Raw genomic sequence first — 6,057 nt, 5'->3', positions numbered from 1 at the left:
GATACAACTTAAAAAAAATGCAAGTTTAGTTGATATAAAAGAACTTGGAAAGTTGTGCAGAACACTTTATATATTTTTCAGAAAATTTTCGTATGCTAAAGCTTTTCAAACCTTTTAAAAAGAAAATAACTTGGTGTTTTATCATGGAAGAAAGCTCTTGATAAATGATGTTTTCTTTAAAATGTGAAACATTTTAATTTTTTTCTTTTATAGGAGAATTAAATTCATCAAAAAGCTTAAAATGGTTAAATTTAAGAAAAGTATTGAGAATCTACTTAACCTACTTTACTGTTTTTTGAGTATAATTATGTATAATAATATAATATAATTATGTATTATGTAAAATTTCCATAAAAACGAAGTCGTGTAAAGTGGTATAAAAGTTCTAAACTAGCTACATATGAAACGAGTGGAAATCATGAACTTGTTCTACTTGGGTACGTTTGTACTATATACTCTTCAAAATTTTTATGTTGCATATTTGATTTTTAGTTGTAAATGTAGAATATAGAACACAGGACGGTCTTGTAAAACAAAAATATTATTTAGCTGAAATAGCAATTTTGTGTATAATAAATATTCGAAGTAAAATAAATAAAATAAATAAATAAATGTATTTCATTTCTGAAACCTTACTTCTTCATCGATTCCTTTTTCACGAAGATCTTTTCTTTTGTCCTAATCTGATAAATTTCATTCAATTATTCCAAATATGTGCCCTGCTTACGACATTTTAACTGTACTTTTCATGAATACTTAACACAGCATATTTAAGATTGACGAGACAACATAATTTTACACATACGGGGCACCCCATAGTTATGTATAAATATATAGATATATATTTTATTTACAACATTTTGAATATGATTTTTTTTGAAAAAACGCAACCGCTGTTAGCAAGTCAATATTTATATTACTTTTCCTAGAAAAACATAACACTACAAAAACACAAACACTAATTATTTCAAACATAAAGTGTATAATATTGAAAACATTCCAAAACAAAGTATATATCAATTGAAAGCATTGCATCATGCGACTTTAAAAATACCAACATTGGACATGCTGGTTACAATGGTTACCATCGAAGATGGCGGAAAGCCTTAAAAATATACCTTTCGCTGGCCATATAAGGTAACGTTTGACAAAGATTTAAAGCTGAAGATTTTTAAATATGACTAGTAACACGTCTTTTTGTTGTATGAAGAAGAATGAAAGTCCCAAATTGTGCACTTCCTTCAGAAATAAGGTTTACGTATGACGAATTTTAAATTTAGCTACAGTTTTCTTCTAAAGATCATAACCCAGTCTCTATTACCTAAACAGTCCCATAAAATTCCATACCGAACCAAAGTGAAGTTTTCTTGTAAAAATTCAAGTTATTTATCAAAATGGGTAGTGGTGCTGGCGTATATCCTGTGTCTCCGGTCATTGATTATACCTTATTTTAGTTATATTCAATAACTGAGTAGTTTTACAATTTTTAAAGCTCATAAATCAAACATTTGTGATTTTAGAATTGATCTACTATTTGTTCTCATATTGGAGCAAGTTGGATTTTAAACTCCTTTTTCTATGCATTGAAGTGCTAAAATGTAACAGGTCTGCCAAGCAATTCACAGCTATTCTTAGGATCTTCTAACTTATTTTTGTCATATTTTTAGCTTCTGCTCTACGTCTTATTTTGGACAAAATTACTTAGAATTCCAAAGTAAGCCATATTTAAAAATTATAACACGACGTGATGTTGAGAACAAGGGTGATATCCTAATTCTGGAAATTTGTATTAAGGGAGTTATCATGTCTTAGTATTTTTTAGAGTGAATAATATTTTCCAGTGATTTTTCTCGGTGAAAACAATTTTTTTCTTGGAAGGCTCACATTAAAAAGCAATTTTCCTTTTTTTAAAAAAAACAACATCACACAAAATGGTTACCTAAAGTATTCTGACGTACTGCCTAAAAAGAAAAAAAACACGACTAAAATTTTGTCCAAAAAATGCTTTTAACTTGAACTGCAAAAATACTGTAAAAAATTCTTCGACTTCTATGGCGTGCATACTTTCTCTGTTTCCCTTCTGTCAGTTAGTTTTTAGCGTGACATTTTCTAAAGTGTTGATATTTATATATAATCATATATAATCATATATATTATCATTTTTTATTTTTTCCAAACAGAACCCTAATTGATAGCAGCACAGAATGTATTTCTATATGACATACTGAATATGTCATCCTGTAAAAACATTATTTCAAATAAAAAATAAATAAATATATAAAATAAATAAATAAATAAATTCTCAGTAAAAGAACATAATTTTTGGTTTTTCTATTTTCATAAACCGACTTTATGGGGGAATTCCACTAACATGACTTTCTGCTAATTAACAAGTTGAACGATTCCGCAAGATAAATCTCCAAGATTTATCTCTATGATATAATACAGACTCTGGGTATGTGTGAGTGTGTATGTCTGTAACAGGCAAATTAGATGTGTCCATTTTCCTTTGATTTCGCCGAAAAAGTTATGTCACAAATGTCAAATATCTGACGTTACGGCGCGACGTCAATAACACTACTTTTACGTTTATCTCTTATAATAATACGGAGAGTGTGTCTGTTTGTGTGTCTGTAACAGGCAAAGTGTATATCTTCATTTTCCTTTGATGTTGCCGAAAAATGCATGTCTAATATGTTAGATTTTCTGACGTTACGACGCGACGAAAATAACACTACTTTAACGTCATTATCCTATATTAAATTAATGAAGCCATTACAGTGCACCTAAAACTTTGAGGCCAAATAACTTGGAAACGAGGTGGTGACGTCAATGATTTTTCACCGCGTGGTTAACTAGGGACCACCTAGGACCAATTTGGGTAATTTTCCCAAACCTGGGTCCCCGAATCCGTTTCGGAATGGACGGGTTGATGACGTCATTAAAAAACCTTTAAACCCTAATATCTCTGCAACCGTTTGTCAAAAGTACACGATCCTATACATTTTCTTGCTCAGCGTTGCAAGATCTATACGATGAAGGCAACAGGCATACACATTTCCGAAAAAAAACATTTTGTGTTCTGACATGTCTCTGCTGACGTCATCAAAATTTAAATGACGGTTGTTTTTCTCTGTTATCCTGCCTAAGTGGATTTTTCCACGGGCCTTATCGACTAGTCTCCTATATTAAATTAATGAAGCCATTACAGTGTACTTAAAATTTTGAGGCCAAATAACTTGGAACGAGGTGTTGACGTTAATGATTTTCACTGCGTGGTAACTAGGAACCACCTAGGACCACTTTTGATAACTTTCCCCGGATAACTTTACCCGGGTCCCCGAATCCGTTTCGGAATGAACCGGTTGATGATATCATCGTTTCAAGATCTACACTATGAAGGCAACAGGTATAAATTTTTTTTGAGTTTTGACAGGCCGTTGCTGACGTCACCAAAATTTTTAAACCCTTATATCTCATTAACCGTTCATTAAAAGCACATGATAATATACATTTTCTTCATCAGCAGTTTAAGGTATACACAACAGGGGCAACGTGAAAACAAGGTTTCAATTGTTTGTGTGGATGGGTTGCTGACGTCATCAAAATTCAAATGACGCTAATTACAAGCGTTTACTTGCAAACCTTAGATTTTCTTAGGGCTCTATAGTATGGGCATAGGTTTAGGATGTAATAACAATCATAAAATAATAACCTTTTATTTCTGTCCATTATATACAATCGTTTTTCTCCCATTTAAAAATATGAAATATTAACAATATTAACAAACAAAATAATCTAAGAACTAAATGGGAAAAGCCGGCAGATCCATTTTAGCATAGCTAGAATCGACTAGTCAAAATTAAACATAGTAAAGATCGAAAGACTTTCATAAAGATACAGGCATATCTGCTGCAAAACATCTTGCAAAATAGCAGATACTAATGCATTTAACTACCGCTATTAGTACGAATGTTCAGATATGTAGTTTGAACATATTTTCCATATACTTTTTGCGTCGAACATCTTAATCAAAAGTGAAAATGATAATAACTTTAATAATGTTTGAACAAAGTTGTATGAAGACTGCACCCAGCTGGGCATGGCTTCAATTATAACAACAAATTATACAACTAACAATATTTAAGAAATGTAGAGTAAGCATAACTGTCAACAGAATAAAAACTTAAACGTTGGATTTTATATGGATATAATTTTAATATATAGAGACTCACAATGAACCACATTGACTTCCCTATTACGTAACCATTATAAAGTGAAGAGCAATAGATCTAGACAAATCATAGCGCATATATAGAAAACACGAGATAACCCGTAAGTGACCCGCCGTTAAATTTGAAAATATTATGCAGAAAAGCTGAATTAACATTCACCCCTACTGGATAGACGGCTTGCAACAATATTCATAGTATCCTCTGTATAAAAAATCTAAAGCTCTCCTTTGCTCTTGAAACAATCCACTTTACAGCGATTGAACCATGCCCATTTTTAACGAAATTCACAGAGAAAATGCAGGAACGTCGCCCCATAAGCTTTATCTTTTTTGTGCACATTAAATTCTTTAAAATATAGCAACTTTTATAAATTGGCGCATGGCCTATGGTGTTCGCTTCGTAATCACAGATCCGTGGTTCCGTCCACAGCACGGGCATGTTTAGCAGGTGTCTTTACCACAGCTACAGGTCAACCCATGCCATGTGAGGGAAATTGGGGAGGCAATGTAGGTGTATAGTTATGTATACATTTAGAACACAGGACCAACATTGATAACAGTGTTTCCAACAATGAAGTGGCTATATCCTGTATAAATACTCAGAATAATAATACGCCTCGATGAGTATTATCAAAACACGCTGCGCCGAATCACACATCACGATGAAGATTACCACATGAAATCTCCACCAATCTACCACATGAAAGTTCCAAATAACAAAGTGCAATACCACTGGACGAAAACCGAAAATCACAAGCAGTTCCAATGTCACAGAGATTTTTCGAGCTTTCGACTTAAATTTTTTCTAGCAGTCTGAGTTAAATTTCAATATAACTATGCGAAGATAAAAGCATTAATTTAGTAGCATATTAAAAACCCAAAATTTATTATAAACATTTATTATTTTATTATTAACATACAAATAAGTATATATCGCATTTATATTTTTTTTAAATTCATTTTTAAGGACTGTTATACTAAACAATACCCTGTTACCCTTAGTTTATTCTTTCAAACTTTACAGTAGAACTTAGAAAGAATAACAAAGGTTTGGACATAGAATGAAATTCGTAATAAGGCCTTTTCATTACGATAATATTTTCAATAACAGTGCAGTAAATAGTAGTTATACACAATGCTTTTTTGTTGACATATAAAAACTCGATTTGTTAGAAGCACAGTCTTGATATAACATGTATTCGTGCAGTCAATCTTTTTTAAAACAAAACATTTTTACATATAGTCAAAACTGAATGTTGTTCACACATAAGATTTAATCACAAATTATCGCACTGACGTCTGCGCATGACATGCCAACATTATCCTGATCGTATTTCTTTTCTAAATCCTGAATATACCAGATTCTGAATTCTTCCCCAACTGTTATCGATTTATTGTAGCCTTCAAATACAAGGAATGTTGAATTTCCATTAAACCCTGGAAGCGTGTAATAGGTTTCTGTTGGAGGTTGTCTTGGAAAAAAAATGCTGTTGTTTTCATTTGTAATAGCAATATAAATGACTTCCATATTTGCATCACAGCCCCATCGTGTTCTTTTTATATCTTCCCGACAATTTATTAATTCTTCCCCACGATGTGTAAGCTTTAACTTGACGAGTCTTCCACTATCACGAAAAGTAAACCGACCATAGCTGTCACCTTTCGCACCAAAGCAGACATTAGTTGCTTGGGGTTTCCAAATGTGATCTAAACACACCAAAGTGAGAGTTCTTGTGTACTTGTTTATGCAAAATTTAGTTTTTTTAATAATAGAGCCAGATTCCAACAGAGTAGGTTGGGCTGATTTCGTTCCCCATGATTTG

Source organism: Hydractinia symbiolongicarpus, chromosome 3, assembly GCF_029227915.1.
Source record: "Hydractinia symbiolongicarpus strain clone_291-10 chromosome 3, HSymV2.1, whole genome shotgun sequence".
Classification (NCBI taxonomy): Eukaryota; Metazoa; Cnidaria; class Hydrozoa; order Anthoathecata; family Hydractiniidae; genus Hydractinia; species Hydractinia symbiolongicarpus.
Note: the sequence above shows the minus strand (reverse complement) of the source record.